We start from the raw sequence: 22,920 nt of genomic DNA, 5'->3' as shown, positions 1-22,920 counted from the left end.
TAGTGAAATATGGTGTGGGCAACAAAGTCAAATGACGAGGTAGATAGACAGGGATACCCTGTTTGCCCGAGCAAAGGGGTCAATTACCAAAGGCACAGGTTTTGGGTGACTGGTGGAAGGATTAGATGGGGCACGAGGGAAAAACTTCTTCACCCGGTGGATGTTTAAAATTGGCTGCCTGGTTTGGTGGTGGAGGCAGAAATCCTCAGCTCATGTAATAGGTACCTGGATCTGCACCCATCATGCTCTAATCTGCAAATCTGAAAGGTGAGATTAGAATGGGCAGCTAGATTTAAATATTTTCAGACAGCGCACACACAATGGACTGAATAGTCTCTGTGGCATAAATTGTCTATGTTTCCAAGCTGCGGATAAGGACAAACTGTCACAGCCACATATGTCACGTAACTTGATAAATGCCATTTCAGCAGTATGTTGTGGTGGAAACCAGATTGGAGGGATTAAACAAGGAATAGCAGGTGAGGTTGGGACATATTCAACAGTTTAAGAGGAGAGATTAGAGATATAGTGATATTTAGTAATAATTCACAACAAGAACTTATGGGTTGACACATTCAATCTCAAAAGGGACAGTAAGCAAAGGACACAATCTATCCCAGTGTGTCTGTCCCCCTCTAAACTATCTCAAAAGACCACAATGCCAGGCACATCCCCATCACCATTTGGTCACTCCTCTTTGTCACTGGTTCATGTCCCACAAATGCCACTCTACCACTCCCGTATATTCTCTTCCCCATGCCCACCACCCTCCACACCCACCATCTCCCCTCTACCAACCAATCCACAAATTTTGCAGTTGAGTATCTGCATTTGGGAACATTGCAGGCGTCAGCACACCCAAAGTGCAATGGGCTAGCCTTGTCCTGGGCAAACCACCTTCTTGATTATGGTTTCATCCCTGCCAATCCACCCTTGTTCCCTTCTCCCACCATAATTCCCTTCGCCTTCACCCCCCCCCCCCCCCATTCCCTTCCCTTCCATTCAACCCCTCGCCCCTACCCCCCCCGGTTCCCTTCCCTTTACCCCCCCTCGGTTCCCTTCCCTTTACACAAACCCCCGGTTCCCTTCCCTTTCTCTCCCCACCCCCCAGTTCCCTTTCCTTTCACTCTCTCCCCCCCCGGTTCCCTTCCCTTCCCCCCCCCCCCCCGGTTCCCTTCCCTTTACACACACCCCGGTTCCCTTCCCATTACCCCCCACCGTTCCATTCTCTTCACCGCCCCGTTCCATTCTCTTCACCGCCCCGTTCCCTTCTCTTTACCCCCCGTTCCCTTCTCTTTACCCCCCCGTTCCCTTCTCTTTACCCCCCCGTTCCCTTCTCTTTACCCCCCGTTCCCTTCTCTTTACCTCCCGTTCCCTTCTCTTTACCCCCCCCGTTCCCTTCTCTTTACCCCCCCCCCGTTCCCTTCTCTTTACCCCCCCGTTCCCTTCTCTTTACTCCCCTCCCCCATTCCCTTCTCTTTACCCCCCTCCCCCATTCCCTTCTCTTTATCCCCCTCCCCCCATTCCCTTCTCTTTATCCCCCTCCCCCATTCCCTTCTCTTTACCTCCCCCATTCCCTTCTCTTTACCCCCCTCCCCATTCCCGTCTTTACCCCCTCCCCCCATTCCCTTCTCTTTACCCCTCTCCCCATTCCCTTCTCTTTACCCCCTCCCCCCATTCCCTTCTCTTTACCCCCCTCCCCCCATTCCCTTCTCTTTACCCCCCTCCCCTTCTCTTTACCCCCTCCCCCCATTCCCTTCTCTTTACCCCCATCCCCATCTCTTTACCCCCCTCCCCCATTCCCTTCTCTTTACCCTTCTCCCCCATTCCCTTCTTTACCCCCTCCCCATTCCCTTCTCTTTACCCCTCTCCCCCATTCCCTTCTCTTTACCCCCTCCCCCATTCCCTTCTCTTTACCCCCCCCACCCATTCCCTTCTCTTTACCCCCCTCCCCATTCCCTTCTCTTTACCCCCCTCCCCCATTCCCTTCTCTTTACCCCCTTCCCCCATTCTCTTCTCTTTACCCCCTCCCCCCTCCCCTTCTCTTTACCCCCTCCCCCATTCCCTTCTCTTTACCCCCCTCCCCATTCCCTTCTCTTTACCCCCCACCCCCATTCCCTTCTCTTTACCCCCTTCCCCCATTCCCTTCTCCCATTCCCTTCTCTTTACCCCCCTCCCTCCATTCCCTTCTCTTTACCCCCCTCCCCCCATTCCCTTCTCTTTACCCCCCTCCCCCATTCCCTTCTCCCATTCCCTTCTCTTTACCCCCCTCCCCATTCCCTTCTCTTTACCCCCTCCCCATTCCCTTCTCTTTACCCCTCTCCCCCATTCCCTTCTCTTTACCCCCTCCCCCATTCCCTTCTCTTTACCCCCTCCCCCATTCCCTTCTCTTTACCCCCTCCCCCATTCCCTTCTCTTTACCCCCTCCCCCATTCCCTTCTCTTTACCCCCTCCCCCATTCCCTTCTCTTTACCCCCCCCACCCATTCCCTTCTCTTTACCCCCTTCCCCCATTCCCTTCTCTTTACCCCCCTCCCCCATTCCCTTCTCCTTACCCCCCTCCCCCATTCCCTTCTCTTTACCCCCTCCCCCCATTCCCTTCTCTTTACCCCCCTCCCCCATTCCCTTCTCCTTACCCCCCTCCCCCATTCCCTTCTCTTTACCCCCTCCCCATTCCCTTCTCTTTACCCCCTCCCCATTCCCTTCTCTTTACCCCTCTCCCCCATTCCCTTCTCTTTACCCCCTCCCCCATTCCCTTCTCTTTACCCCCTCCCCCATTCCCTTCTCTTTACCCCCTCCCCCATTCCCTTCTCTTTACCCCCTCCCCCATTCCCTTCTCTTTACCCCCTCCCCCATTCCCTTCTCTTTACCCCCCCACCCATTCCCTTCTCTTTACCCCCTTCCCCCATTCCCTTCTCTTTACCCCCCTCCCCCATTCCCTTCTCCTTACCCCCCTCCCCCATTCCCTTCTCTTTACCCCCTCCCCCCATTCCCTTCTCTTTACCCCCCTTCCCCATTCCCTTCTCCTTACCCCCCTCCCCCATTCCCTTCTCTTTACCCCCTCCCCCATTCCCTTCTCTTTACCCCCCTCCCCCCAATCCCTTCTCTTTACCCTCCTCCCCCCATTCCCTTCTCTTTACCCCCCTCCCCCCATTCCCTTCTCTTTACCCCCCGCCCCCCCATTCCCTTCTCTTTACCCCCCCCCCGCCCCCCATTCCCCCTTCTCCCACCTCTCCCCTTCAAATCCCTGTGCCCCCTCCTCACCCCCAACCCGCCCCTCGGTGTCCTGTCCTCCCCCGCCACCATTGCCCTCTCCCCGGCCCCTCACCTGGTCAAGGTTCTCCTCGCTGCCGCTGTCGTCACTGTCCGAGTCGATGACGATCCGACCCTTCCGCTTCTTCACCATGGCGGGGCTGTGAGGGGCCTCCGACCTGCCCGGACAGACACAACCAGTCCCGCTGTCCGGCGGACCGACCCGACAGACTGAGTGCCGCTTTCTTTAAGGAAAGGACCAAGCCGGGCCGGGAGACTGAGCCCCGCTGTCGAAGAGGGGAAGAGAGTGCCAGACAGGGGCCGGTAGCTCCGCTATCAGAGCCGCGCTACAGGCCTCAGGCTCCAGTCGCACAATAACCCGAGGCCGCTACTGCGCATGCACGGGGAACCGACAGCGCCTCATTAGAATACGCGGTGACATCATCAAGGGGCAGCTCAGGAAAGAAAGAAACAGAGGGGAAAATAATAGTGAACAGAGAGAGAGAATAGAGAGTGAACAGAGAGAGAATAGAGAGTGAACAGAGAGAGAATAGAGAGTGAACAGAGAGAGAGGATGGAGAGAATAGACCTGCAAAAACTCGCATTCAAAGTATCGCCTTGCATCGTTGACTTTGTCTATATATGCTTTTCTGGAACCCACCTCTTCATTCACCTGAGGAAGGAGCAGCGCTCCGAAAGCCAGTGATTCAAAACAAACCTGTTGGACTTTAACCTGGTGTTGTAAGACTTCTTACGGAGAGAATAGAGTCAGAGAATTGAGACTTTCTTTAAATCTGTGTCCTCTTGTCCTTGAACCTTTCATGAGTGGAAATAGTTTCTCCCTATCCACTAGGTCCAGACCACTCATGATTTTGAATACCTCTTTCAAATCCCCTCCCAGCCTTCTCCAAGGAAAACTCTCCCAACGTTTCAAATTATCTTCAGGTCCTGTTTTCTCAACTCTCAAATGACCAATGTTCCGTAGGGACAAAAAAAAATGCTTCAAAGACACAGTAGAACTCTCCTTCATGTGAAGCAGCATTGACATTAATGACTGGGAGAAGCTTAAGAACATAAGAACTAGGATGAGTAGGCCATCTAGCCCTTCGAGCCTGCTCCGCCATTCAATGAGATCATGGCTGATCTTTTGTGGACTCAGCTCCACTTTCTCTCCCGAACACCAAAACCCTTTATTCTCTTATTCTTCAAAAAACTATCTATCTTTATCTTGAATACATTTAATGAAGGAGCCCCAACTGCTTCACTGGGCAGGGAATTCCATCGATTCACAATCCTTTGGGTGAAGAAGTTCCTCCTCAGCTCAGTCCTAAATCTACTTCCCCTTATTTTGAGGCTATGCCCACTAGTTCTGCTTTCACCCGCCAGTGGAAACAACCTGCCCGCATCTATCCTATATTCCCTTCATAATTTTATATGTTTCTATAAGATCCCCCCCGCATCCTTATAAATTCCAAGCTTGCTAACAGTCGTTCAAAAATTACTTGTCCATCAAGCTGCACCATACTTTGAATTAATAATAATAATAATCTTTATTGTCTCAAGTAGGCTTACATTAACACTGCAATGAAGTTACAGTGAAAAACTCCTTAGTCGCCACATACCGGCGCCTGTTCAGGTACACAGAAGGAGAATTCAGAACTCTCAGCTGGTACAGGAATTGAACCCGCGCTTCTGGCCTTGTTCTGCATCACTAACCAGCTGTCTAGTCCACTGAGCTAAACCAGCCCTCCAACATCTTAATGATGAAACTGAGTGGCGGCAGAAAAGGAAAGAAAAGGAAAAGAACCCTGCACTCCAGATCCCGCCAACTCCTTAGCAGAGAGGAAAGAAAATAAACTAATCCTGCACTCCAAATCATAATACCTTGTGGAACAGTAATAAAATTGGAAATTTGAAAAAAATAGAGTGAGGTGGAGAATAAAGAGAAAAACAAGATTGAGGAAAAAAAGAGAAACCAACATAAGAAATAGGGACAGGCATAGGCTATATGGCAGCACGGTGGCACAGTGGTTAGCCTCACAGTGCCAGGGACCCAGGTTCAATTCCGGCCTTGGGTGACTGTGGAGTTTGCACTTTCTCCCCGTGTCTGAGTGGGTTTCCTCCGGGTGCTCCGGTTTCCTCCCACAGTCCAAAGATTTGCAGGTTAGGTGGATTGGCCATGATAAATTGCCCTTAGTGCCAGGGATGTCAGGTTAAGTTACAGGATTCAGGCATAGGGTGGAGTGGATCAGTGCGGACTCGATGGGCCAAATGGCCGCCTTCTGCATTGTAGGGATTCTATGATTGGCCCTCACCTACTCAAACATTCAGCACGATCATGGCTCAACTTATAGATCAGCTCAATTTTCCCACACTATTCCCATATCCATAGATTTGTTTAGTGCCCAAGATTCTATTGGTCAACCTTGAATATGCTCGATGACTGACTATACACAAGTCTCTTGAGATAGAGAAAACCAAAGTAAATAAATTGCCCCTCACTTCAGTCCGAAGTGGTTCATTCCTTATTCTAAGACTACAGTCCCTAATAGTACATTTTCTAGCCAGGTGAAATAACCATTCAGTCTCTACCCTGTCAGATCTCTCAAAATCTTATATGCTTTCAATGAGATCACATCTCATTTTTCTAAATTCCAGAAAATATAAGCCCATTCTAGTCAATCACTCCTCATATAATAACACTCTCCTCCCAGAAATCATTCTGGTAAACCTTCATAGCACCTCTCTAAGGCAAGTATATCCTTCCTTAGGTATGGAGACCAAAGCTGTACAAAATATCCCAAGTGAGGGTTTACCAAAAACCTGTACAATTGCAGCAAGACTTCCTTACCCTTCTACTCCAATCCCCTTGCAATAAAAACCAACATATAATTTGCCTTCCTAATTACTTGCTGTTCCTGCATGTTAACTTTCTGTGTATTGTGTCTTCAGTGAACTCTCGCTAATGAATATGATTGTCCACCTAAGAAACTTTGTGTCACTGGTCATAGGTTCTGTGGGTTCTTGCATGGATGATGAGAGCGATCCCAGAGCCGCATCTCCAACCACACACTTGGTCGGTGTTTCCAGGAGTTGGAATTGGTTAAGGTCATTGGCATTCCTTTCTCAGGCTGATTTTCCGGACCCTCTTGTCATCGGGTGATCTTAAAGATTTGTGTCCCTTCAGTCAGGAGATTCCTCCAGGTAGGTTTCTTCTAAGCAAGGGTCTCCCGGGCTTTGATATCTATGTCGCAATACTTGAGGTAAGCCTTCAGGGTGTCTTTGAAGTGCTTTCTTTGTCTTCCTCTTGTTTGAGTGCCTTCCTTGAGCTGGGTGAAGAAGATTTGCTTTGGCAGTAGAAACTCTGGCAGCCTAAGCACGTGATCAGCCCAACAGAGTTGATTTCGGATGATCATGGCCTCATTGCTGGTGCTCTTGGCACCTTCAAGGATGCTGATGTTAGTGTGCCTGTCCTGCCAGCTGATGCGGAGAATCCATCTCAAACACCTGTAAGGGTCCTTCCTGATGATTCCTTTATTTCCCCTTTATTCTTTTTGCCATTATTATTTTGATCCTTCGATGCTTAATACACATGTATCTTTAAGTCAAGCGGCAGAGAGAATGACAAATTGAAAACGTTGCCACATAGTATATGGTGCTGGGTTTCTTTTTTTTTAAATATTTTTTATGAAGGCATATATAATTTTTTTAATTTTCAAGAAGAAAAACAACAAAGTAAATAACGCCCATCCAACCAAACACCGAACCCAGTCAACATGGCTTACATACATAATTCCCGTCCGCCTTTCCTACTAACTATTTCCCACCTCAACCAACTCCCCATGCCTCCCTCATTCCTTTTACCCCCGCCCCCCCTTCAGCTGACAGCTTAATTTTCCCCAAAGAAGTTGATAAACGTCTGCCACCTCTGCAAACCCCAGCATTGATCCCCTCATGGCAAACTTGATCTTCTCCAGCCTGAGAAACCCGGCCATGTCACTAACCCGTACTCCCGATTTTGGGAGTCCCTCCACGCCAATAAGAGCCATCTCCGGGCCTTGAACGGCATCACCCCCAATCTCCTCTCCTGTCCCCTTGTTTGAATCGTAAAGGCCTCGCTCTTACCCATATTCAATTTATACCCCGAAAACCGGCTAAATTCCTCTAGGATCCCCATAATCTCTCCAATCCTTGCAGCAGGCCAGAAATATATAAAAGCAGATTGTCTGCGTATAACGAGACCCTGTGCTCCAGTCCCCCCCTGCACTACCCCCTGCCAGTCCTTTGATGCTCTCAGCGGCATCGTCAGTGGCTCTATCGCCAAGGCAAACAACAGTGGGGAGAGTGGACATCCCTGCCTCATTCCCCGGTGCAGCCTAAAATAATCCGAGCTCACTCAGTTCGTCCGCACATGGCAAAATGATATATTTACACAGCTTTCCAAACAATCTACATACTAATGAGCCATCTCCGGCGACAAAAGGGAAACATTTAAATACACAATGTTAGGACAGACTCCCCGGCGCCAGAAGCAGCTAAGACAAAGCTGACTGACAGTCACCAGGACACGCCCAGCGATCAGGGAACCACCCCTCTATTGGAGGAAAATCGATACAGATGATTGGGAAAGACCCAATTAGTTGAGGCCAAGTTCAAGGCCCGCCCAAAAGCGCGCGAAGCCCTTTTCAGTATAAAAGTTATCCCTCAAGGGAGAATCTTCCTCCTTTGGCTTTGGATCTCCCCGAAGAGAGAGACCAGCCTAGCAGCTGCACCAGACCAAGTAAGTCCCAAGTCAATGCATGCTACGAGATAGACGCTCCTAGTTGCTACCCTGTAAACAGCTCAACCCAGCAGCCTCAGAACCGAGCAACGGCCATTGTTCCTCTGACTGAGTGGGCACCCGAAGCTAAGTATAGGCTTTAGTAATAGTGGTAGTTTAGTTTGTAGAGTTTATGCATGAGTAGATTTGACTGTGTGTAAATAAATGAGCATTGCTTTTGAACTTACTAACTGGTGCATCGAGTCATTGATCAGTATTCGGTTCTGAACCTTGTGGCGGTGTCGAAAGATACCTGGCGACTCTTGAGCAAACGTGATTAAACAGAGCCAAATTAAGAGCCAACCAAAAGTTAGCAACATTTACTGGCGACTCTGCCGGGACTCGACTTAGAAGTGGCCTAACCACTCCGAGAGAACCCAAAATTTGAATTGAGAATCCAATTGGGAACAGAAAAACCACAAGCGTCAGAACAGTACTGATCAAGCCTCTGAGATTCGGAAGTGTGTTAATGCATGCGTACTAACAGGGATGTAAGGTAAACCTGAGAGATTTTGTTGCGTAAAACTGTCGGGAGTTTTGTAGGCCGGAAATTAGCATAAGCCGTACCCGTGTTTACATCACCGCTTTATCACCCTCTGTTCCAAATTCAGTAGAGATCCCAGATAGAGAGAATGGCAATGAAGGCAATGGAACGCCTTATGAACCCCCAGGCATTCGAGGTCACAGCGACCAGTAGAGTAGGACAGTGTCCCATTTGGGAAGATGTGATCAGAAAATATCTAAAAGGGAAAGGATGGCCCCTTTGGAGTGAATTCTACAATAATGAGGAAACAGGACCCGGGAGTATAGGACATACTTGGTGGGAGATCCACAAGAAGAGCTTGGGAAAAGCTCGCAAGCCGATGGCAATCGTGTCCTGTTTGGCACAATTGCGAGGCACAGAGGAGGTCGTTAGGACGCTCAGTAGAGAGATAGAGGAGAGAGACAGAACCAGTGAGGTAGACGTGAGTGAGGTAGAGAAAGAGAATCGAGATTTAAAAGAGCAGTTAGCAGCAAGGGACAGAGAGGTGGATGATGCCAAGTGGGCACAGCAGTCTTGTCTCGCGCATTTGAACAGTTTTCAGACGCAATACGATAAGGCCTACCAGGACACGCAACGCGGTCTTGGTAAGACAAGAGACAGAACAGCAAGTCGAGAAATTGCAGAAACAATGCAATGATTTAAAAGCAGTCCTACGAGCACTCCATACTTCCACAACGGAACAAAGGCAGAGCTCCGTAGACCACGCAAAGTGCCGGAAGCAAATTGCAGAATTGCAATCTCTGCTGTCTGTTCAAAATGGATTTCAGAGTACATTCGGACCCCAATTAGATCAAGAAAACAGCCCCGACTGGCCGGAATTGAACGAGACTGCCCATAGATACGTACATGGGACATGTATGCAGGAAAAAACCCAGAAAAGGAAAGCGCCCCAACCGAACAGGCAGAACACCCCCCCATAAATCCTGTAACCACACACTGCAGGGCCGCAGGAGAAGGAGAAGCAGATTTCTTTTACACAACCCCGTTAACCGTGACCCAATTACGGGACGCGTGTGGAAAAATTACACCGTTGCTTCCCACTTCAGACCCCCACCAATTTTTCGCGAAAGTCAAACAACAGGCAACCATGTACGGCCTGGACGAAAAGGAGCAAGTGAAGCTCAGTTTTAAGCCTCGACCCTTCAGTCATAGCAGCCCTTCCCGACCCACAGAATGTAGGAGGAGGCACACTCCAAGAGATGCACACAGTGATCCTTGATGCGATCGGCTTTAACAGAGGAGACACCGTAGAAGGCCAAAATAAGTGTAGGCGAAAGAAGACAGAGCACCCCACAGCTTTTGCTGGACGTTTGTGGATTCACTTTACCACAGTTTTTGGAGAGTTAGCCCGCGCCCATTTGTCCCCAGATAATATGGCCAAATGGACCCGAATTCTAGTCTCCCATGCCACAGAGGCAGGACGAAAAGCTTGCGCAAATTATGACCCCTCAGATGAGGCCCACAATGAAAAATGGGTTTTGAAGAGATTGGGAGCAATCAATTGCAGGCAAAACCGCATTTATAACACCCGATGAAGAGCAGGTAGAAATGAACCCAGTTAAAGCACACCAGAACTCCACATGGGTAAATGAGGGCAGGAACAGCCAACCCCAGCCAAAACCTCAAGAATGTTATAATTGTGGACAGCTAGGACACTTTGCACGAGAGTGCAACGCGCCGCAAAAGCAGCAGAGAAACCAACAGACAGGCAGCCTAAACAAGAATAGGGCAAAGCCGATCCATAGCGTTAGCGCCCGGTCAGAGAGTACAGACATGAACGGCACCGACTGACGGTGTTCGGGTTCCCCAACTTGGATCTGCAACACCCTTTGGGACAAGTCCGTTTGACCGGTAGTAGCAGGCAAAGTCCGGGGACAACCCATAGAATTTCTTTGGGACACAGGAGGGCTCCGCACCATACTCAATTCCTCCACGATGTTTCAGCGAGACACGTGGCCCACAACAGACACCATTACACTCCGCGGCTTTACAGGCCATTTACAACAGGGACACATCACAGGCCCTATAGCAATACAGATAGGTAACATCACGACTAAGCACCCCGTAGTTTTAGTCGATCTGCCCCAGACAGCAGAACATATCCTTGGGATCGATTTCATGAGCTCCCATAACCTTTCTTTTGACCCATTTAACAAGTGTGTATGGAAAATGGCAAAGGCAGCACGAGCCCCCGCCATGCTCACAGTGGGAGAATACGTAAATAGGATTAACTCAGTAGGAGACTTCTGGTTCGACCCTCGAGCCATTAGCGCAGACAAACAAGTTAGGGCAGTCCTGCAGGAACACAAAGCAGCATTTGCACAGCACAAGCACGACTGTGGCAGTTTGACTGGCTTTGTGAACATTACAGGTCTCGACCCTAAACCCCAGAAGCAGTACGGATTTCCCCAGGAAGCAGAGGGAGAAATCTCCAAAGTGATAGAGAGTTTGTTGGATCAAGGCATACCCAGATCAGTAGCCTCCGCAAACAACGTACCGATTTGGCCCGTCAGGAAACCGGATGGATCATGGTGACTGACCATTGATTACCGGGAACTGAACAAAGTAACCCCAGCAGCAGCCCCCACCATAGCCACGAGTCCCGAGACCATGCTCAAACAGGGACTCCAGTCAAAACAATTTTCGGTTTTGTACATTAGTAATGGCTTCTGGTCCATTCCATTGGCTAAAGCGTGCCAGTACAATTTTGCCTTTACATTCCAAGGGCAACAATACACGTGGACGTGCCTTCCACAAGGCTTCCACAACTCCCCCTCCATTTTCCACCGACAGCTGGCAAATGGATTAGCAAAATTTTCCCGCCCCAATTGTCTGGTCCAGTATGTAGATGACTTGTTACTACAGACAGACACAAAGGGAGAGCACATTTTGCTTCTCGCCGAGCTCCTAGCACTCCTAAAAGAAATTGGTTGTAAAGTCAACCCCAAGAAGGCCCAGATTCTGAAAGAAAAAGTGATTTACTTGGGAACAGTGATCACTCATGGTAAACGCGAGATCGAGCACAAGAGAATTGACTCGATCGTCAAATTGCTCCTTCACCATAATGTCTCAGCCCTCCGGTCATTTTTAGGACTAGTTGGTTACTGCCAAAACCATATTGACGGTTTCGCCACTCAAGAAGCAGGCACCTTGGGAATGGCTTCCACAGCATACAGATGCCGTGGATGCTTTAAAAAGAGCACTCAGCACAGCCCCCGCACTACAGGTCCCAGATCCACATTCCCCGTACGCTATCGAGGAAGCAAGCACCGACTGAACCCTTTCGGCCGTGCTCCTCCAGGAACGCCACGACCAGTTACATACGCCTCACGCATGTTAGACCCCGTAGAGCAAGGATTTTCTGCCTGTGAAAGGCACCTGCTCGCAGTTTTTTGGGCAGTACAATACTTAGCCTACATTACAGGACTCAACCCCATCACCATCCTCACAGAACACACACCGACACAGCTATTGTTAGACGGCCGACTTAAAGATGGCACAGTCAGCCAAATCCGCGCAGCCCGTTGGACCCTTCTTTTACAAGGACGGGACATCACGGTAAAGAGAACCAAAACCCACACATTCCTTGCCGATAATTTGCAGTATGCAGGCACCCCTCATGAATGTGAGATCATCACCACGAAACAGAACACAGGCCCATTTATTCCCAAAACACCCCCCAGGAAAACAGGAAGCACACCCCAGAGACCCCAGCCCACAGACACGTGTGCACCCCTGAAGATTTATGTGGATGGCTCCTCCACAGTGTTAAATGGAGAGAGAATTACCGGTTGCGGTATATATGTAGAGGACGCGCAGGGACGCGCCCTAGATGAAATTTCCTTAAAGTTGCCAGGACACTTAGGCTCGCAGGCAGCAGAGCTGGCAGCGATTGCATACATTGTAGACCATCCAGACTCGTTCCCGACCCCAGCAGACATCTACTCAGACAGCTTGTATGTCTGCAATAGTTTGACAGAGTTCCTACCACTCTGGTAAACAAGAGGATTTGTTTCCGCGGACGGTAAACCCCTACCCTCAGCTCCATTACTCCGCCATATCTTAGAGACAGCGAAGGATAGGAAATGCGGCATAATTAAGGTTCGCAGTCATCACCGTTCTTCACCCCCTGGTAACGTTAAAGCAGACACCCTAGCGAAGGCAGGCTCCAGGCATGGTTATTTTTGGAACCCCCCCCCCCCGAAAGCACCCCAGTACACGCAGTTCAGGTCTCACAGACCAACATTCAGGATTTAGCGAAGGCCCAGAAAGAGGACAAGAAACTAAGGGAATTTTTAACGGGAACCTTCCCAGCCCCGTACGACAAGTTTAGAAACGCAATCACCACACACGACGGTGTGATTTTAAAGGATGGCATTTATATAGTTCCCAGCCAGGACAGGAACCAGATCATTTGTCAGTTTCATGACAATCATGGACACCAAGGAATTGAACCCACCCTAGCCCACCTCAGACCGCCCTGCTGGCGGCCTGATTAAAAAATCGATGTCACACACTGCGTAGAGAATTGTTTAATCTGTGCACAGAGCAATCTGGACAGATATGCGAAAAAGGCTCAACTTAGTCATACCCGCCCCATTAATGGACCCTGGACAAATCTCCAGATAGATTATATAGGACCCCTACCCCCGTGCAGAAATGGTTACAAGTATGTGTTGGTGGTCATAGACACCTTCACAAAATGGGTGGAAGCATTTCCGTCAAGAACTAATACGGCCAAAGACAACGGCTAAAATATTAACACACCACATCTTTACAAGATGGGGCCTCCCCCGCAGTATAGAATCCGATCAAGGCTCCCATTTCACCAGACGTGTAATGAAAAACATCCTCACGATTTTCGGCATGAGACAAAAGTTCCATATCGCATACCACCCCCAGTCAAGTGGTATTGTAGAGCGGATGAATAGGACATTAAAAGCCACTCTCAGGAAAATGGTTCAGCAAAATAATAGCACCTGGGATTCAATACTCCCATTTGCTTTAATGTTTTTAAGAAACACGGTATCTACATCCACAGGATACACCCCCCACACCCTCATGACCGGACGCCCCATGAAAGGCACTGAGTATTTACTAGGACTGGATTTGGCCAGCCCCGCAGTGACAGCCCTCACACATCAACACGGTTAAACAACTGATACAGAACATAAAGGCAGCCCAACTCGCCGCAACAGTGAGACTCGGAACCAGGAAGAAACAGAGCAAGGCTTGTTTCGACAAAACAGTACACGCCACTGAGTTTGCAGTAGGGCAACAAGTTATGCTTTCCCTTTACAAACCCAGTTCATTGCTTTCCCCTAAATTTTCCGCACCGTACTCCATTTCAGACAAAGTCAGCCCCTCAGTATACAAAATAACCTATCCCAATGGTAAGTCTGCGTTGTTTCACATAAACCAGCTCAAGGCTTACTGCTCACAGAATAACCACACACACCACATCCTGCTCACAGCAGCAGACGATCACGCCCCGCCCACAGATGACGTATTCCTCCCCTCCCCCAACCACTCCAGCCCGCCCTCAGACACGACTTCAACTCCGCCTCCAGCGGCACGACTCCGCCTCTCCCTTCCCTCAACCAGCAGCAACAGCGACAGTGATAGCGATCAAGATGACGGTAGCCACAGCACACCACGTTACGACTATACCCCTGCACCAGGCCCCACTCCCAGTGAATCTCAGCATGATTCTACCGACCCATTTGAAATCACTTATATCAAAGCCCCTGACCCAGACCCACCGCCCGACGATTACGGATTGAAGCACGGTAGCTCCAACCTCGACACACGATTCTGGCACCGAGACAATTCGTTCAGGCTCATCCGGAATGATGAGATGGACCCCAATTCGCCCCAAGCAGCTTTAGCACGGTTACTACAGACAAGAGTTTGGCAGCCGGGAGAAGATGATGACTTAGAGTCGGACTCCCACCAAACAAATCCCTTTGCGACCCTGTTCACTATTGAGCAGTGAAGTGTCCAGATGATGAAGAAAAAAGGAACCGATGGAGAGATACAGTGTCCTTTCTGATGGAACCTGCACCATGTTTGTTGAATGTTTGTTATTGTTAACTTTAAGTGTTGTTCGTAAACCCGAAAGTTTTCACGGCCCCACGTCACCACTCCTTTGACGCCCAATGGCTGTTAGAGGAACTAGTTTTTCCCCAGAAACTTGTTAAATGTACAAGTTTGTCCCCAGACAATAGTTCAGAGGAACTAGTTTGTCAACAGAACACGACTCATAGTTGCTCTCCTATTTCGAGAGGCAGCCCCCCACGACGAACACATTCTTACCTGTTCTTGCCGGTTGCTCAGGCAGTGGAGAAACGGCATTGGTCCCCGCCCTGCCTGAGGACCCCCCCTGGTCAGCTACGCTCGGGTAGAGCACATACGGCATTGATCACCGTCCTACCCGGGGATTCCACCCATTTCTTACCCGCCGCAGCCCATACGCATCCCATTTTGGCTCATTACGTTCAAAATTCTTTTGTTTGGTTTTGGTAACCCTTAGGTTGCTTCCCTCTGCTATTTACATCCTCAAACAGTGGGATGGTAAATCACACAGGCTGCGAGACGGCTCGCAGTATGGCAGTATTTTTCTTAGATGTCTTGTCCAAATATTTGGTTTAAAAAAAAAAATGAGGGAGTCACAGATGGTGACCAATTATTAAGGGAAATTGGCAATAAAGGACAGACAGACAGACATACGAGATCTTAAGCAAGATAATAACAGAAATTATGCTTGTATTCACAGAACTCCAGAAACCCAGGAACCCCAGAGGAAAACAAAGAAGAAGTCCGACAAAGATGAAGACAGCCTTCGTGTTCACATGGATCTTAGCGGGATTCATTCAGTTCCGCGCGGACGCTACCCCCCTGACCCCTACCACACAAACCGTAAATGATTCTCACCCCTGCAATACACGGAATACCGAGATAACTAGCCCAGCGACAGCTAGCAATACCCCGACCTGGTGTGATATGTTTATCACCTGGTACTCACTCTCATATGTAGTCGAAGCACTCTTAGTGCTGGCGATACTTTGCAGTGTCGTGCAAACGTTTAGAGTCAAGAAATGGAGAAAGAGAGCATATCGCTCTCGCACACAGGTATACAGGTTTCGGTCCCCCATTTTCGGATTTCACCAGACCCCCGAACCCATTGGGACGGATTAAAGAGCATCCATTTTCTTTATGTATTCTATGGAATAAAGAGATGTAAACCTCTGTGTCTGACTGCCAGGCCAGAGAATTTTGTGTGCTGCTATTTTGTGCAGTTTAAGATGTATAGATTATTTTTGGATTGTTTGTATTTTTGGATTGTTTGAATGAGGATAGCTTATTGAGAATAGTTAGAGGTTCCAGTTTTTTTATTTTTCTGTAATGCATGTATTAATGTCATAGCGCCCCGTAGAGTTTTATGATAATGAATGTATTTAAAATGGTTTAAGAAAAATTGTGTTGCATAGGATAGGACAGTGTAGAGCCTCAGTATGGGTGCCCCGGTGGTCAGAGGATGAAGACGACATAGTAATGTGATCCTTCACGCTTCGCATTGAGGATCACAAGGAGGGAGTGTAGCCATCTGGGATGGCCACGTCCCGATTACAAAATGGACACTTGCAAAGAATGCAGGGAAAATTAGACAATGCTAAGAAACAAGCCGGTGCAAACTCTGTTGATTAGAACCTTAAACTCTCAGACAGGAGAGAAACTACCAAACAATCTACATACTAATGGGCCATCTCCAGGGACAAAAGGGAAACATTTAGATACACAATGTTAAGGCAGACTCCCCGGCGCCAGAAGAAGCTAAGACAAAGCAGACTGACAGTCACCAGGACACGCCCAGCAATCAGGGAACCATCCCTCTATTGGAGGAAAATCGATACAGATGATTGGGAAAGACTCAATTAGTTGAGGCCAAGTTCAAGGCCCGCCCAAAAGCGCGCGAAGCCCTTTTCAGTATGAAAGGTATCCCCCAAGGGAAAATCTTCCTCCTTTGGCTTTGGATCTCAGCAAAGAGAGAGACCAGCCGAGCAGCTACATCAGACCAAGTAAGTTCCAGGTCAACGCACGCTACGAGATAGACGCTCCTAGTTGCTACCCTGTAAACAGCTCAACCCAGCAGCCTCAGAACCGAGCAACGGCCATTGTTCCTCTGACTGAGTGGGCACCCGAAGTTAAGTATATGCTTTAGTAACAGTGGTAGTTTAGTTTGTAGAGTTTATGCATGAGTAGATTTGACTGTGTGTAAATAAATGAGCATTGCTTTTGAACTTACTAACTGGTGCATCGAGTCATTGATCAGTATTCGGTTTTGAACCTTGTGGCAGTGTCGAAAGATACCTGCCGACTCTTGAGAAAACGTGATTAAACAGAGCCAAATTAAGAGCCAACCAAAAGTTAGCAACACTACCCACCCCTTCCTCAGCCTAATCTGATCTACCACCCTCACGTTAGTCTCCTGTATCATTGCCAAGTCCGCCTTTAAACTTTTTAAATGCGCGAACACTTCGGGTCCCTCTTGACCAGACCATTCAATTCTCTCATGTTCCATGTGATCAGCCTAATACAAAACAGGAACATCTCCAGAGTTCAATATCCTCCTTCTCCTGCCAGTCCATGTCTTTAACAAATTCCATCGCCTCCTCTGGCAACCCAAAGTAGAGTTCCCAGACTTCATACGTTACCCAGAAACGTGCTGGGTACAACATGCTGAACTTCACTCCCTTCTTAAAGAGGGCCGTCTTCACCTTGTTGAAGCTCGCCCTCCTTCTGGCCAGCTCTCGACCCAGGTCCTGATAGACACACAGCTCACTACCTTCCCAGGCGCAGCGTCTCGTCTGCCTGGCCCATCTCAAAATCCGTTCCTTATCCAAGAACTAGTGCAAGCACACCACCATCGCCCTCGGCGGCTCCTTCCCCTGCGGCTTCCTCATCAGCGCCCTGTGCATCTGGTCCACTTTTAAGGGCTGAGCAAATGCCCATCACCCAGCAGCTTCTTGAACATCCGTGCCACATATGTGGCGGCGTCCGCTCCCTCACTGCCCTCCGGGGAGGAAACCGGAACACCCGGATGAAAACCACGCAGACACGGGGAGAACATGCAGACTCCGCACAGACAGTGACCCAAGCCTGGAATCGAACCAGGGACCCTGGAGCTGTGAAGCAACAGTGCTAACCACTGTGCTACCATGCCACCCAGGAGTGTACCCGGCTCAGATTGGAGTGACCTTCGATGGAAAGGACTATTTATTTGATGTGCCAAGGGAGGCGGACTCCTTTGTTAAGAAACATATGTTTGGCAACGGTCTGATTGCGTTTTTTGGGTGATGGGGACGAACATGTAAATTAGTGCATTTTTGGGGTTCCATGTTTTTTTTTGTTCTAGTTGGGGTTAAAATTTTACAGTTTGGGGTTAGGTTTGGGGTTTTGTTTTATGAGGGCTGCTGTTCTGTTTGTTATGAAAATATATAGCTCTCTTAATGGGTTTTTAGTATTATGTTGTTTGAAACCATTTTTCTTAACTCTAGTTGGGAGCCTCCCTGCTAACCTAAGAGTTAGTTAACAGGAGCAGTTTGAATGGGTGGCTGCAGCTCATTATAGTAGTTTTTAGATAATGAGCTTAGAGTTCTTGTTTTGTTTAGGTATGTTGGAAGTTGATTTTAGATGTTTTCATTTGCCTTATCTCTATTTGTATGTGTATTGGGTGTGGTAGTATTGAAGGACAATGGCATGGGAAGTGGGGATAGTTTGCTGACGGTGCCTGCAGATTTTTGTTTAGTCTTGTGACTTGGTTTGGTGGCCATCTTGGGTGGGGCTGTTTGCTGCACCTTTTACGTATGTTTTGAGAAATCCCTCTTGGTTGAAGTGGCTGACTCCAGATTGAGGGGCGTGGGAAACCCCCAATTCATTTGGCCACCTGGAACGTCAAGGGGTTGAATGGCCCAGTGAAAAGGTCGCGAGTATTTGCTCACCATAAGAGTTTAAATTCCAATGTGGTGTTTTTGCAAGAGACCATTTGCAGGTCAGGGACGAGACAAGGGTGTGGAAGGGATGGATAGGACATCGCTTTCATTTGGACTTCGTTGGTAGGGCCATGGATGAGGCAATATTAATTTTTTTTTTAACAAACAATTTTATTGAGGTATTGTTTGGCATTGTAAACAGTTACAGATAACAGAAATGTGCAAACATCAATCTAAAACCAATACTTCAATCAAACCATACTGCACATGCCCGCTCCTCTCCCCTAGACACTACCCACCTATTTATCCCTCCTACTCTACTCTAATCTCTCCCCTCCCCCCCTCTTCCTGCCCCCCCCCCACCCGCCCTGCTGACGTTTACTCTCCTGCGAAGAAGTCGATGAATGGTTGCCACCTTCGGGCGAACCCCAGTACAGATCCCCTCAAGGCGAACTTAATTTTTTCCATACCCAGAAAACTTGACATGTCCGAAAGCCATAGTTCGGTCTTCGGGGGTTTGGAGTCCCTCCATGCCAGCAGTATCCGCCGCCGGGCTATTAGGGAAGCAAAGGCCAGAGCATCTGCCTCTTTCTCCCCCTGGACTCCCAGGTCTTCCGAAACCCCGAAAATTGCCACCCCTGGACTCATCACCACCCTTGTTTTCAGCACCCGGGACCTGACCCCCGCAAATCCCTCCCAGTACCACCTAAGCTTAGGACATGCCCAAAACATGTGAACATGGTTCGCTGGTCCTCCCGCGCATCTAGCGCACTTGTCCTCTACCCCAAAGACTTTGCTCATCCGAGCTACCGTCATGTGGGCCCGGTGAACAACATTAAACTGAATCAGGCCGAGCCTGGCACATGTTGAGGTTGAGTTTACCCAACTCAGAGCTTCCGCCCACAGCCCGTCCTCCATCTCCCCGCCGAGCTCCTCCTCCCATTTGAGTTTCAGTTCCTCCGTCTGGGACTCTTACCCCCTTCATGAGCATCTTGTAGATATCCGAGACTCTACCTTCTCGTCCTTCTCCTCTAGAGACTATTCTGTCCTGGATCCCTATTGGCGGGAGGCGTGGGAAGGATGGGACCTGTCTGCGTACAAAGTCCCGCATCTGTAAGTACCGAAAGTCATTTCCCCTCACCAGCCCAAATTTCTCCTCCAAGCCCCTCAAACTCGCAAAGCTCCCCTCCAGGAACATATCGCCCACCCTCCCCACCCCCGCCATGTTCGCAACCCTCCATCCATGTTCCCGGGGGCGAATCGATGGTTATCACATATTGGAGCCCAGACAGATGCCACCCCCCCCCCTCTCCCCCCCCCCCCCCGCCCCCCCCCCCCCCCCCATGCCTCCTCCACTGGCCCCATATTCGCAGGGCTGCCCCCACTACAGGGCTGGTAGAGTACCTGGACGGCGACAGCGGCAGGGGAGCCGTGACCAGGGCTGCCAAACTGGTGCCCCTGCACGAAGCCGTCTCCACCCGCTCCCAGATTGACCCTGTACCCACCATCCACTTACTTATCATGGCTATGTTAGCCGCCCCAGTAGTAGTTGATCAGCCTCGGCAATGCCAGTCCCCCCTCACTGCGGCTCCTTTCAAGCATCGCCTTCTTCACCCGCGGGGATTTTCCCACCCAGACAAAGCTCATGATGATTTTGCCAGTCCTTTTGAAGGAGGACCGTGGGATAAAGATCGGGAGGCACTGGAAGATGAACAGGAATCCAGGGAGGATTGTCATCTTTACCGTCTGCACCCTCCCCGCCAGTGACAGCGGGAGTGCATCCCATCTCCGAAACTCCCTCTTCATTTGTTCCACCACCCTAGTCAAATTTAACTTATGCAACCTGCCTCAGTCTTGTGCCACCTGTATCCCCAAGTACCGGAAACTTTCCCCAACCAGCCTAAATGGCAGCTCCTTCAGCCTATTCTCCTGGCCCCTTGCCTGCACCACAAACATCTCACTCTTGGCCATATTTAATTTGTACCCTGAAAACCGGCCGAACTTCCTCAATGTTTCCAGTATATTTTCCATCCCAGCCAGTGGGTCTGACACGTACAGGAGCAGGTCGTCCACATCGAGAGAGACCCTGTGTTCCACCCTCCCTCCTAGTCATTCTCTTCCACCCCTTCGCAGCTCTCAACGCCATCGCCAATGGCTCTATGGCCAGTGCAAACAGTAACGGGGAGAGTGGGCACCCCTGTATGGTCCCGCGATGTAGTCTGAAATAATCTGATATTATCCTGTTCGTCCTAACGCTAGCTTTTGGGGCCTGGTACAATAGTCTGACCCAATTAACCAATCCCTCCCCGAACCCAAACCGTCCAAGCACCTCCCACAAATAGCCCCACTCCACCCGGTCGAAGGCCTTCTCAGCGTCCATTGCCACCACTACCTCCACCTCCTTGCCCATTGGGGGCATCATGATCACATTAAGCAATCTTCTCAAGTTAGCTGTCAGCTGCCTGCCTTTCACAAACCCTGTCTGATCGTCCCCAATCACCTCCGGTACGCAGTCCTCCATTCTAATCACCAGGACCTTGGCATCCACATTGATCAGGGAGATTGGCCTGTATGACTCGCAGGATTCCGGGTCCTTGTCCCGCTTCAGTATCAGCGAGATGGTGGCTTGCGACATCATCGGTGGCAGGGTCCCTCTGTCCCCTGCCTCATTAAAAACCCTTGTCAGGACCGGTGCCACTATCTCCGAGAACTTCTTGTAAAACTCTACTGGGTATCCATCCGGTCCCGGGGCTTTCCCCGACTGCATGGCCTTTAGGCCCCCCAATACCTCCTCCACTCTAATCGGGGCCCCCAGCCCGTCCACTAGTCCCCTGCCTACTTTTGGGAAGGTTAGTCCATCCAGGAACCTTTTCATCTCCTCCGGCTCTTCCAGGGTTCTGAAGTGTACAGCTTACTATAGAAGTCCCGAAATACCTTATTCAGTCCTGCCGGGTCCTCCACTCTGCACCCCTTCCCATCAACCACTCTACTTATTTCCCTGACCGCCTTCCTCTTCCTGAGTTGCTGCGCTAGCAATCTACTGGCTTTCTCCCCATGCTCATACACCACTCCCCTCGCCTTCCTAAGTTGTTCCACGGCCCTACTCGTGGATAGCACCCCCAGTTCCGCCTGCAATCTCCGTCTCTCCCTGAGTAGGTCCTCCCCCGGGGACCCCGCATGCTCCTCGTCTATCCGGTGAATTTCCCTAACCAATCTGTCCATTTCTGCTCTGTGCGCCCTGACCATATGAGCCCGAATTGAGATCAGCTCCCCCCTCACTACTGCCTTCAGCGCCTCCCACAGGGTCGCTGCTGAAACCTCCTCCGTATCGTTCACCTGCAAGTCATTTTGCATACACTTCCGAAGTCTCTCACATATCCCCTCCTCCAACAACACTCCTACGTCTAACCTCCATTGCGGGTGTTGGTAATTCGCCCCCCCCCCCGACCTGCAGGTCCACCCAATGTGGGGCATGGTCCGAAATAGTGAATGCCGAGTATTCCGTATTCTTCACCTTCCCTACACAGTCCTGGCTCACGATAAAAAAATCAATCCTAGAATATACTTTATGAACATGCGAAAAAACGAGTAGCCCCTTCCCATCGGCTGTCTGGCTCTCCATGGGTCCACAGCCCCCATTTGCTCCATGAACCCTTTCAGCTCCCTTGCCATTGCTGGGAGTCTGCCCGTTTTGGGACATGACCGGTCCAGCCCCGGGTCAAGGACCGTATTAAAGCCCCCCGCCCCCCTTATCAACTTACGTGAGTCTCTGTCCAGGATCTTCCCCAGCACTCTTTTGATAAAGTCAACGTCGTCCCAGTTCGGCGCATATATGTTCACCAGCATCACTCTTCTCCCCTCCAGCTTGCCCCTTACCATAAGGAATCTGCCCCCGCCGTCTGCGACTACGCCCGCCGCCTCAAATTGAACCGGCTTATTGATAATAATGGCTACCCCCCTGGACTTAGAATCCAAGTCCGAGTGGAAGACCTGGCTGATCCAGCCCTTCCTTAGCCTAGTCTGGTCAGACACTTTCAAATGTGTCTCCTGCAACATAATTACGTCCGCCTTTAGAGCCCGCAAATGCGCGAACACACGTGCCCTTTTAACTGGCCCATTTAGTCCCCTGACATTCCAGGTGATCAGCCTGGTTAGGGGGCACAACCCCACCCCCCTGCCGGTCAGCCATAACCTTTCTTGGGCCCGCCCCCGGCCCATGCGCCGTGCCATTCCTGGCTCGTCTCTTGGCTGCCTCCACCCCCGACCTCCTTTCCATTACCTACTTCAGATCCCCCCCCCCCCCCCACGTCAGCA

The 22,920-nt window shown here is 49.9% G+C and overlaps 1 long non-coding RNA gene across 1 annotated transcript in view; it reads right to left on the bottom strand.

Moving 5' to 3' along the window:
* The window catches only part of LOC140398402 (uncharacterized), a 28,646-nt gene extending 24,948 nt beyond the window's left edge, over positions 1–3,698 (bottom strand). Inside the window, exon 1 of the long non-coding RNA XR_011937477.1 lies at positions 3,328–3,698. This is a non-coding gene — a long non-coding RNA (uncharacterized lncRNA). The remainder of the gene's footprint in view (positions 1–3,327) is intronic.
* Between the last annotated feature and the right edge of the window lie 19,222 nt (positions 3,699–22,920).

This window comes from Scyliorhinus torazame, chromosome 2 (assembly GCF_047496885.1).
Source record: "Scyliorhinus torazame isolate Kashiwa2021f chromosome 2, sScyTor2.1, whole genome shotgun sequence".
NCBI classification, from domain to species: Eukaryota; Metazoa; Chordata; class Chondrichthyes; order Carcharhiniformes; family Scyliorhinidae; genus Scyliorhinus; species Scyliorhinus torazame.
This window is presented reverse-complemented; position numbering and strand designations above follow the sequence as displayed.